This window comes from Lycorma delicatula, chromosome 6 (genome assembly GCF_047948215.1).
Source record: "Lycorma delicatula isolate Av1 chromosome 6, ASM4794821v1, whole genome shotgun sequence".
In the NCBI taxonomy this organism is placed as follows: Eukaryota; Metazoa; Arthropoda; class Insecta; order Hemiptera; family Fulgoridae; genus Lycorma; species Lycorma delicatula.
In genome coordinates, this window is record NC_134460.1 from 115,069,065 (window position 1) to 115,081,607 (window position 12,543).

Below are 12,543 nucleotides of genomic sequence, written 5' to 3' on the forward strand. Positions count from 1 at the left end.
AATTGTGTACACCTACATATAAATTTAGGTTTATCTAGTTAATTATATCATCTCTGTTTAAAAATAATATGAAATTAAGAATTGAAGCTAGGAAAATAAAAATTATACGACTATTTAACATTTAATATATAAAATATTAATATAATTTAAGTAATAATAAAATAAATTATTTTGTCCAAACTTATTTTATAACAATTTTTATGATTAGAGTAAACAATTCAAAATATTTTCAATATCCTCAGAAAAACACCAACGTGTAAATTCCAATACATAACAAGAAAAGGTTTTAAGAATATTTCCATTTAATCATATTTTAAAATAAGTAAATATCTTTTTATACATGAATTTATGTAACGTAATTTATACATATATGAACATAAATTTTTACTTATATGTAAATGTATAATTTTATGTAAACCTATTAGATATCAATTTATTTTATTGTACATAAAGTCATCAGTCTCAGAACTCTAATGATGATGCAAAAATCTCCATCTTACAGTTTGTAACGCCGGAAGATAGCGACGACGATCATGAATTCGCCTTCGCCGGAGGGCGAAGGGCAATGCATACTCCAATAACTAGGGTCCTATCATTCGCATTCTTGCTATACCAAAAGGCACTATCAGGCCTTCAGTGGATGGACTGAAAGGAAATCGTACCGGGAGAAAGACGCAGATACATTACTAGTCTCCCAAGGTTAAATCAAGGAATGATTTCAAGCTGATCGGAACGCAATTCAAAATTCCGTCCATAATTAAAACAAATATTAACCGACATTAAACAAATACCACTCGATAATAAGAAAAACCCAGCAGCAAGGGACTATTGTCCAGGTTCTGCGATTAATAGGGTCATATGTATCCCAGTCATTCTTGTCCTTCCGATGCTACATAACAAAGTACAACTGCACAACACGTGCTTTTTTTATTTCTGAAATTTTACTTACGGTGAATCATAAAAGAATTCAAGACAACATTTATACGATGGATTAACCGATATAATACTTAAGTTCTGCTGTAATTTAATAATTTTCATAATAATTATTATTCTGAGTGATACATTAGTAAGAATACCAGAAGAAAAAAAATTAAGAAAAAATAAACATTCTGCTCATCAAAATGTAAAATAATATAGAAGAATGTAAAATTTTTATAAGTTAATCATCTCTATAAGGATCGAGTCCGGTTGCTGGGAGATGGAGGCCGGGAACGGTATAGCCGGGCCTGGCATTTCCTTCGTCTGGCGACTAGAGGCATAGGCACCTCCCGGAACCGTGTTCATGCTTATTTGGGGTCTGGTTCCGGGATGCAGAGAAAAAAAAAAGAAAAAAAATCATCTCTATAAGTCAATAGATACGTCAACTGATAAAACGTCGGTCCTCGAATCCACTTCCGAGAGGGCTACATTTTTTTTTTTACAAGTCATTATTCATATTATTTAGTTTTATATAAGATTAAATAAACATTAGTAAAAAAAACGAAGGTTTTTAAGACCAAAAGTATTCTGTGAAAATATATATGTATGCACTTACATATTACATGTCACAAACAAACGTTTGTAAGTGAAATGACATGGACAAAATTCTTACAACGTGACCTCATGAAAAATAGATATGCTATAGTAAATCAAAACAAATGAAAAATGGAGATTTTCTTTGTTTTTTTTTATTGAATGATTCTACATAAATACATACATATTTATTAATTTTACAAAAGGCCGAGCAATAAAATCAAACATCATTACTCTTAGAGAAAGCATCTTGGAGTAATAGCTCCGAAAATATAAAAAAAAAAAAAAAAAATTAAATTTTTTTAAAAAATTTTTTTAAAATTAAATTAAAAAAAAAATAAAAAAAAAAAAAAAAAGAAATTTTATTATTTTTTTTGCAATTTTTTTGCAATTTTTTGCAATTTTTTGCAATTTTTTTGCAATTTTTTGCAATTTTTTTGCAATTTTTTGCAATTTTTTGCAATTTTTTGCGATTTTTTTGCAATTTTTTGCAATTTTTTGCAATTTTTTGTAATTTTTGATTTTTAAGTTTAAATTTTCAACAAAAATTTTTTTGTTATAATAAGATATTTATATTATATCATTCAATTGATTAATTATTATATTACAAAAAAGAAAAAAGATAATTATATTATAATATATATATTATATATAGTAATATATTTATTTAAATATATCTATTTCTCCCTTTAATATTTAATCTTATAAAATATAATATTTTAATATATAAGAGTTATATAAATTAAAAAATTTATTATATAATAAATAACCTCTTATATTCAATTAAGAATCTTAATATAATATAGATTTTTAATTAAATGTAAAATAGTTTTTGTAAAGATAATCATCTAAAATAAATTATTTAATTAAATGCATCAATTAGATATTTAATAAAAATAATTCTTATTTTTAATTAAATAATTAGTTTATAAGGATCTAATTAAAAACAACTTTTAATTAAATTAAATATGATTTTATTAAAAATAATTTTATTCATTTTAATAAATTTTAAAGTTTAAAAAACCTAAGGAATATAATTATATTATAATAAGTATATATAAAAATATATAATTATTAAAAAAAAAAAAAAAAAAAAAAACCTCATGGTCTAAATTTAAATTTGAGGTTTAGTTTAATAAGATAATTACATATGTTTTATTTAAATATTTATTTTGGTCTTTTAAAAACAAATTTATTATTATAATACTTTTTGTTAGTAATATCAATATCATTTTCTGTTTAAGTTCATTTTTAAGTACTTAGAACCGTCATTTTTTTTTTGTAAAAAAATTATGACATTTAGTTTAATTATTTATGTTTGTGTGACTTTTGAATGAAAATTTTTACATTCGTTTTTATATTTAAACCATTTTTGTAAAAGGTTGTGATAATGTTAGGGGTAGCTTTATCTAATATTTTTGTGGCTTTGAATATCAACTTTTAAGTTCACTTTTTATTAATTTAATTACTGTTTCTTATTTCAATTAGGTAATGTTAGGGGTAGCTTTATCTAATATTTTTGTGGCTTTGAATATCAACTTTTAAGTTCACTTTTTATTAATTTAATTACTGTTTCTTATTTCAATTAGGTAATGTTAGGGGTAGCTTTATCTAATATTTTTGTGGCTTTGAATATCAACTTTTAAGTTCACTTTTTATTAATTTAATTACTGTTTCTTATTTCAATTAGGTAATGTTAGGGGTAGCTTTATCTAATATTTTTGTGGCTTTGAATATCAACTTTTAAGTTCACTTTTTATTAATTTAATTACTGTTTCTTATTTCAATTAGGTAATGTTAGGGGTAGCTTTATCTAATATTTTTGTGGCTTTGAATATCAACTTTTAAGTTCACTTTTTATTAATTTAATTACTGTTTCTTATTTCAATTAGGTAATGTTAGGGGTAGCTTTATCTAATATTTTTGTGGCTTTGAATATCAACTTTTAAGTTCACTTTTTATTAATTTAATTACTGTTTCTTATTTCAATTAGGTAATGTTAGGGGTAGCTTTATCTAATATTTTTGTGGCTTTGAATATCAACTTTTAAGTTCACTTTTTATTAATTTAATTACTGTTTCTTATTTCAATTAGGTAATGTTAGGGGTAGCTTTATCTAATATTTTTGTGGCTTTGAATATCAACTTTTAAGTTCACTTTTTATTAATTTAATTACTGTTTCTTATTTCAATTAGGTAATGTTAGGGGTAGCTTTATCTAATATTTTTGTGGCTTTGAATATCAACTTTTAAGTTCACTTTTTATTAATTTAATTACTGTTTCTTATTTCAATTAGGTAATGTTAGGGGTAGCTTTATCTAATATTTTCATTTAAATTATTAGCTTATGATTTTATTAACTGTTTTAAGCTATAATTAATTTAACTTCAGTTAGGGGTAGCTTGAAGTTATGTTTTTACAGGGGAGAAGATCCTTTTTTAAATGTAATTTATTTGGTTTTTTGTTTGTAAAATTTCATTTAAGGTTCCTTTAAAATATTATTTTAAAAAAAATTTGATTTTTGTTTTAAAATTTGGCTTTAAATTTATAACGCATGTAAATTTTTGTTAGGTTAAATATCCTTAATGGTTTATTTTTATTTTCAGTGTTAAGGTTTTTTAATTTAATTTTTTAATTTAAGTTATATTTTTTAGAACCAAAAAATGTTGTGCCAGCATTTGCGGTTATTCCTCAGGTTCAAGTTAATTTTTTTAGAATTTAGTCTTATTTAGTTTTAATATTTTGTATTTAGGTGAAATTTATATAATAAATTTTTTTTTTTCTATGTAAGTTTGAGTTTAAACCAGGATTAGATACCCTGTTATTCTTAATTAGTAATTTTTTTCTAAGGTAGTATATTTTTTATAATTGAAATTTAATAGATCTGGCGGTTTTTAAATCTTTTTAGAGGAACCTGTAATTTAAATGATATTCCACGATTTTTTGTACCTTTTTTTTCTTGTATATCTCTGTCGTTGAGTGTAACGAAAGTTTATTTTCTTTTTCTTTTTTAAGATTTATGTTAGGTCAAGATGCAGTTATAAGAAGGTTATTATGGGTTACATTAATTTTTGTTTTTTGATTTTTTAATTTGATTAAATCTGAATTTGGATTTAATAGTAATTTTTTTTAATAAAATTTTTGAATTTTGCTCTTAATTATGTACATATCGCCCGTCACTCTCATAAATTGAGATAAGTCGTAACAAAGTAGATGTACTGGAAAGTGTATCTAGAATCGGACTTTGGTTTATTCTTATTTACAATAAGATTTATTACTGTTCAATTCAGTTGAGTCTGATAGGTTTTTTTTTTTTTTTTTTTTTTTTTTTTTTTAAAAAAATTTTTTTTGTGTCTTTCTTTTTTTTTATTTGATTTTTTTTAATTTAGTTAATTGTACAGTGTTGGATAATTAAATTTTATTTTAGAATAATAATTTTTTTTAGTACCTTTTGTATCAGGGTTAATTAATTTTTTAAATTTATTTTTTTTTCCCTTATTACAATATTTAGAAAATTGCAAAATAATAATATAATAATATAATAATATTATATTATATATATATATATTATTATATTATATATTATATTATATATATTATAATATATATTATATTATATAATATATTATAATATATTATAATATATATATATTATATAATATATTATATTATATTATATTATTATATATATATATATTATATATAATATTATTATATATAATATAATAATATAATAATATTATAATTTAGATCTGCTTGTTTAGAAAATGATTTAAAAAAGATTATTGCTTTTTCTACTCTTAGACAGTTAGGATTTATATTTTTTACTCTTTCTTTGGGTTCTTTAACTCTTTGTTTTATTCATTTGTTGATTCATGCTTTGTTTAAGTCTTTACTTTTTTTGTGTTCTGGAATTTTTATTCATTGTTTTTTAGGAAGTCAAGATATTCGATTTATAGGTGGATTGGTAAAGCAATGTCCTTATGTAAGTTCAGCATTTTTTGTTTCTTTAATTTGTTTATGTGGGTTTCCTTTTTTTTCTGGATTTTACTCTAAGGATTTTATTTTAGAGTTTTTTTTTTTGTTTAATTATAGAATTTTTTTTTTTTTTTTTTTTTTTTTTTTGTTGGTGTTACTTTTATTTATAGTTTGCGTTTAATTTATTATTTATTTTCTTCTAATTCTTTTTTTTTTCCTTATATTAATTTTTGCTACAGTTTTTTTATAAATATTTCTCTTCTTTTTTTATATTTTTCTTGTTTATTTGTTGGTTCTTTTATATTTTGATTATTTGAGGATGATTTTTTTTTTGTTTTGTCTTTTGATTTTAAGTTAATTCCTTTATTATTTTTTTTTTTTTTTTTTTTTTTGGTTTATGATGTTTTAAGTTTTTTATATTTTTATTTTGGTTTAATTTATTTTTATTTTTTTAGTTCTATATGATTTTTAAGATTTTATTCTTCAGGTTTTTTTTTAAATCGTTTTTTTAGTTTTTGTTATTTTAGTTATAGATTAGTTGATTCTGGTTGGATGGAATATTTTGTTTCAGGTGGTTTAGTTGGATTTTTTCGATGGTTAGGTTTTTTTTTTGATAGGTTTACTTTAAATATTCTTAAGTTTTATTTTTTTTTTTTTTTTTTTTTTTTTTTTTTTTTTTTTTTTTTTTGTTTAGATAGCTTAATTAAAAGCCTAACATTGAAATTGTTATTATGAATTTTTTCTCTGGACATTTATAAAATTTATTTATTTATACATTGAAAGTGTATTGTTTTTTTTAAACTATATAAATAAGAATAAAGTGAATACACTTGAAAGGTAGTTAGCGGCTCCTTTTCTTTTTATTCTTTTAACTGGATATAATCAATTTTTTCATTAACAGTGAATAGCTTCTATTTAGCTTCAGTTAAATTGAGTATGAGGATTATCCTTAAATTTAAGTCGAAATTAATTGTAATTTTACTTCTTTACTCTGTTAAGAGAAATTGATTATTCAATAATTTTTATTTGCAAAGTAAATGTTATATTTAACTATTCTCCTTAATTTCTTCATTCTAGTATTCCTATTTTCCATTCATGTATAAGTCCTAAGATTAGAATTAGGATTGTAATTGTTGATGAAATTAGTCATTCTTCTATAATTACTATTTTTGTTGAGAATATTGGTATAATCATTGAAATTTCAATGTCAAAGATTAGGAAGATTGTTGCAATTAGAAAGAAGTGAGTAGAAAATGATTTTCGTGTGGATGATATTTTTGAGAATCCGCATTCAAATGGTGAATTTTTTTCTCGTCTTATTTTATTCTTTTTGGAAATTATTATTGTAAATATTATTATTATGGTAATGATTAGTCTTAGTGAAATTATTGTTATTGTAATTTTAATTATCTTTTTAATTTTATTTAATCTATTAGTTGGAGGCTAATTATACTTTTTGTACTAAAAAGATTATTATTTTCCTCATCAGTAAATTGAAAGGTATAGGAATAATCAGATTACGTCTACGAAATGTCAGTATCAGATTGCTGATTCTAGGCCTAGGTGATGACTGGCTGAAAAATGTATTTTTATACATCGTACTATTGATACTATGATGAAGGTTGTTCCTACGATTACGTGGATTCCGTGGAATCCTGTAGTTAGGAAGAATGATGATCCATAAATTGAATCTGCTATTGTGAATGTTGATTGTTGATATTCTCATTTTTGTAAAAATGTAAAGTATAATCCTAAAATGATAGTCAGTATTAATGATTTATTTGATATTGATAATTTATTTAATAGGATTCTGTGATGTGCTCATGTTACTGTAATTCCTGATGAGATTAAAATAATTGTATTTAATAGTGGAACTTCTATAGGGTTAAATGGTTTAATAGATTTTGGTGGTCAATTTATTCCGATTTCAATTGATGGTGATAGTCTTGAGTGAAAAAATATTCAGAAGAATGATGCAAAGAATATTATTTCTGAGATAATGAATATAATTATTCCTATTTTTATTAGTGATTTTACTTTTTTTGTATGGTTTCCTTGAAATGTTGCTTCTCGTGTAATGTCTCGTCATCATAATATTATTGTTATTGTTGATAAGGTTAATCCTAATATTATTAATCTATATTCTTTTGTCTGAGTTCATTTTACAGTTCCTGTTAATAGTGTTATTACGTTTATTGATAGTATGATTGGTCAAGGTCTTTTTGTTACTATGTGAAATGGGTGATTTTTTTTCATAAGGTACTTCTCTAGAATAAAGAGTTACAAGTGTTGCAAATACATATGCTTGAATTATTGAAATTGCTGTTTCAAATGCTGTTAAGGTTATTTGAATTGGTATAATGAATACTAATATTTTAATAGATGATGTATTTCCTAATAGAGTTATTAATAGGTGTCCTGCAATTATATTGGCAGTTAATCGTACTGCTAGTGAGATTGGTCGAATTAGGTTTCCTGTAGTTTCAATTATAATTATTATTGGTGAAATAGCTGAGGGTGTTCCTTTTGGGAGTATATGTTTAAATATTTCATTTGTGAAGTTTTTTCATCTGTAAATTGTAATTATGATTCATCTTGGTAATGCAATTGATATAGATACTACTAAGTGACTTGTTGATGTAAATACATAAGGGATTAATCCTATTATATTTCTGATTATGATAAATATAAAGATTGATATTACTATGATTAAGATTTCTTTTTGGTGAGTTATTAATTTAAATTCATTTATTAATTTTTTTTCTATTATTTTTATTATTATATTTATTCGAGATTTTTTTGTTCAGTATCATTTTGGTAAAATTACTGTTGTTATTATTATAATAATTCAATTTCTTTGTAAAAGTTTAGTTATTGGATCAAATGTTGAAAATAGTCTGGTTATCATTTTCAGTTAATATTTAATTTTCTTTTTTTTTTGTTATTTTTTTTATTTGTATTTAGGTTAGTTATAAAGAATAATTTTGTTATATTTATTATGATTGTAGCTGTTGTTATTATTAATATGATGTTTCATATAATTGGTGATATTTGAGGAATCAAGATGCACATAGAATGTATTTTTTATTTGACAGTTAAATGTTTTTTTTTAAACTAGCTTCTTTCATTAAGAGTATTCGATGTTTACTATATTTTGGTTTAAGAGACCATTACTTTCTTTCAGTCACTTAATGTTTATTAATTTTATGTTTTTATTCATTTAATGAATGATTTTATGTTAATTCTTTCTATGGTGATTGGTATAAATCTGTGATTTATTCCGCAGATTTCTGAGCATTGTCCAAAGAATACTCCTGGATTTTTAGTTATTAGTCTGATTTGATTAAGTCGTCCTGGGATTGCATCTATTTTTACTCCTATTGATGGGATTGTTCAAGAGTGAATTACGTCAGAAGATGAAACAATTATTCGAATTTGTGTTGAGAATGGGATAACTATTCGGTTGTCTACTTCAATTAATCGAAATGAGGGTAATTCTGTTTGTGGTTTTATATATGATTCAAATTCTATTTTTTTAGAGTCTGAATATTCATATGATCAATATCATTGATGTCCAATTGTTTTAATAGTAATTGATGGTTTAATTACTTCTTCTATTAGGTACAAGGTTTTAATTGATGGGATGGCGATAAAGATTAAGATAATTGCTGGTATTGTTGTTCAAATTGTTTCTATTAATTGATTTTCTGTTAATATATTATTTGATAATTTATTTTTTGTTATTGTTGCTATTATGATTGTTACTGTGACTGTAATAGATAATAGAATTATTATGGTATGATCATGGAAATTTAATAGTTGTTCTATAATTGGTCTGGCTCTATTAATTATGTTAAATTTTATTAATGATGATATTTCTAAGGAAATTTTTTTAAATTTATTAATGAATTTTAAGTTCATGGCAATTTTCTGCCACTCTTAGAATGGCTTAGTTACTAGTGGTAATTCATTAAAAGAGTGTTCTGGGGGTGGTGTAATTGAAAATCATTCAATTGAGGATGATTTATTATTTTTAAAGATTGTAATACGTTTAAATGCTATTGCTTCTCACATAATGAATATAAATATTATAATTCTGATTATTGAAATTAATGATCCCATTGATGAGATTGCGTTTCATGTTATATAGTTGTCGGGGTAATCTGAGTATCGTCGTGGTATTCCGGCTAGTCCTAAAAAGTGTTGTGGAAAGAATGTTAAATTTACTCCTAGAAATATGGCTGAGAATTGAATTTTTAATCATTTTTTATTTATTCTTATACCTGTTATTAGTGGGAATCAGTGAATAATTCTTGCTATAATTGCAAATACTGCTCCTATTGATAATACGTAGTGAAAGTGAGCTACAACATAGTATGTATCATGTAAAATTACGTCAATTGAAGAGTTGGCTAGGATTACTCCTGTTAATCCTCCAATAGTGAATAGGAAAACAAATCCTATAGATCAAATTATTTGGGGTGATTTTTTTTTTGTTATTCCTTGTATAGTGGCTATTCATCTAAAGATTTTAATTCCTGTTGGTACTGCAATAATTATAGTTGCAGAGGTAAAATATGCTCGTGTGTCAATATCTATACCTACAGTAAATATGTGGTGTGCTCATACAATAAATCCTAAAATACCGATTGCTAGTATTGCATAGATTATTCCTAGATGTCCAAATGTTATTATTTTTCCTCTTTCATTTGTAATAATATGTGAGATTAATCCGAATCCTGGTAAAATTAAAATATATACTTCTGGATGTCCAAAGAATCAGAATAAGTGTTGATATAAAATTGGGTCTCCTCCACCCGTGGGGTCAAAAAATGAGGTATTAAAGTTTCGATCTGTTAGTAGTATTGTAATTGCTCCAGCTAGTACTGGTAATGATACTAGTAGTAAAACTGCTGTAATTAGGACTGATCAACAGAAAAGGGGTATTTTTTCTATAGTTATTCCTTTTGGCCGTATATTTATTGTTGTTGAAATGAAATTGATTGCTCCTATGATTGATCTTAAACCTGCGATGTGAAGTGAAAAAATAGTTAGGTCTACTGAAGGTCCTGAATGTGCAATTTGGGCTGAGAGAGGGGGGTAAACAGTTCATCCTGTACCTGATCCTGACCCTACGATTGATCTTGCAATTAAAAGTGAAATTGATGGTGGTAGTAATCAAAATCTTATATTATTTATTCGTGGGAATGCCATGTCTGGTGCACCGATTATTATAGGAACTAATCAGTTTCCAAATCCTCCAATTATAATAGGTATAACTATAAAGAAAATTATAATGAATGCATGAGATGTTACGATGGTATTATAGATTTGGTCATTTTTAATTATTGATCCTGGTTGTATTAATTCTAATCGAATAATTATTCTTCTTATTGTTCCGAGTAGTCTAGCTCATAACCCAAAAATAAAATAGAGGGTTCCGATATCTTTATGATTTGTTGAAAATATTCATTTATTCATTAAGAATGGGATGGCTGATTTAGGCGATAAATTGTAAATTTATTTAAGGTTTAAACCTCTCATTATGTCTTATATTCAATTATGATTCTATATTGCAAATATAGAGGTGCATTATTTGCTAAGGCTTATTTACAATAATAATTTTAACTTTGAAGGTTAATAGTTTTTTTAACTTAAATCCTTCTTTAGTTTAATTTAAAGATTATTATTATTGGAATTCCTATAAGATTTAAGATAATTGGGATAATTGATTCTTTTTTTATTAATTTTTTTATTTTTAATTTATTTGATTTGGTTATTGTAGGGATTATTATATTTAGGTATATGAATGTTGATAAAATTGATGAAATTAATATAATGAGTGGGATTATTGGTGTTATACAAATTGTTGATTTCATAATTATTCATTTTATTAAAAATCCTAAAGTTGGAGGTATACCTCTTATTGATAATGATGAGATTATTAGAGATATTTTTGTTAAATTTGTTTGATTATTGATTTGGTTTAAAAAATTGATGTTATTTTTTTTAAATGTGTTTATTATAGTTAAGTTGATTGTAGTGTATATAATTAATAGAAAAATAAATTGTTGTTTTGAAATCATTAATGAAAAAATTATTACTGGTGAATTTGAGATTGATGAGTATGCTATTAATTTTTTAAGTGATGTTTGTTTTATTCCTGAGATTGGTGCCATAATTATTGATATAATTATTGATATTATTATTAGTTTAATTCTGGTTATTTGGGTTGCAATAATTGTGGGGATTATTTTTTGTATAGTTATTATTATTATACACATTTCTCATCTTATTATTTGTATGATTCTTGGTACTCATAGGTGAAATGGGATTATACCTATTTTTATTAAAATTCTCATTATTATTAAAATTCTTTCATTAATGGGGCAATTAATGATAGCGTTAATAATTATTGAGGTTATTATAATTGATGAGGATATTCTTTGAATAATTAAATATTTTATAGATTGTTCATTTATTTTATTTCTTTTTTTTAAAAGGGGTAGAAAAGAAATTAAATTAATTTCTATAGATATTCATGAGAATATTATTCTGTTGGAGGATATTGTTATTATAATTCTTATGGTTATCGTTATGATAAATATTATTTTTGATAAATTTATTTTAATTAAAAAGAGAATTTATTCATCGATGGGGTATGAACCCATAAGCTTAATTTAGCTTATCTTTTTGTAAAAGGATGTGTGATGCATTAAGAATTTTGATTTCTTTAGTTTCAGTTTAATTCTGGATTTTACAATTTAGCATGAGTGAGGTTTCACTTTATTTACTTCATCAAAGTAATCCTTTAATCAGGCATCTTGCTTAAGTATGAAAATCCATTGTTTTTTTTCCTTTTTTTTTTTTATCTGTCATTTTTTTTTTTACGGTACATTATTTGCTTATTTGGATTTCTTTAATTTTTTTGCAATTTTTTGCAATTTTTTGCAATTTTTTGCAATTTTTTGCAATTTTTTTGCAATTTTTTGCAATTTTTTTGCAATTTTTTGCAATTTTCTAAATATTATTATTTAGAATAATAATATTATAA

The 12,543-nt window shown here is 23.6% G+C and overlaps 1 protein-coding gene and 2 pseudogenes across 1 annotated transcript in view; all 3 read right to left on the minus strand.

Moving 5' to 3' along the window:
• The window catches only part of LOC142326916 (roundabout homolog 2-like), a 677,975-nt gene that overhangs the window by 557,498 nt on the left and 107,934 nt on the right, over positions 1-12,543 (minus strand). The gene's annotated exons all lie outside the window — the stretch shown is intronic.
• LOC142326134 (cytochrome c oxidase subunit 3-like) lies at positions 6,960-7,745 on the minus strand (annotated as a pseudogene).
• Positions 8,684-9,410, minus strand: LOC142326135 (cytochrome c oxidase subunit 2-like; annotated as a pseudogene).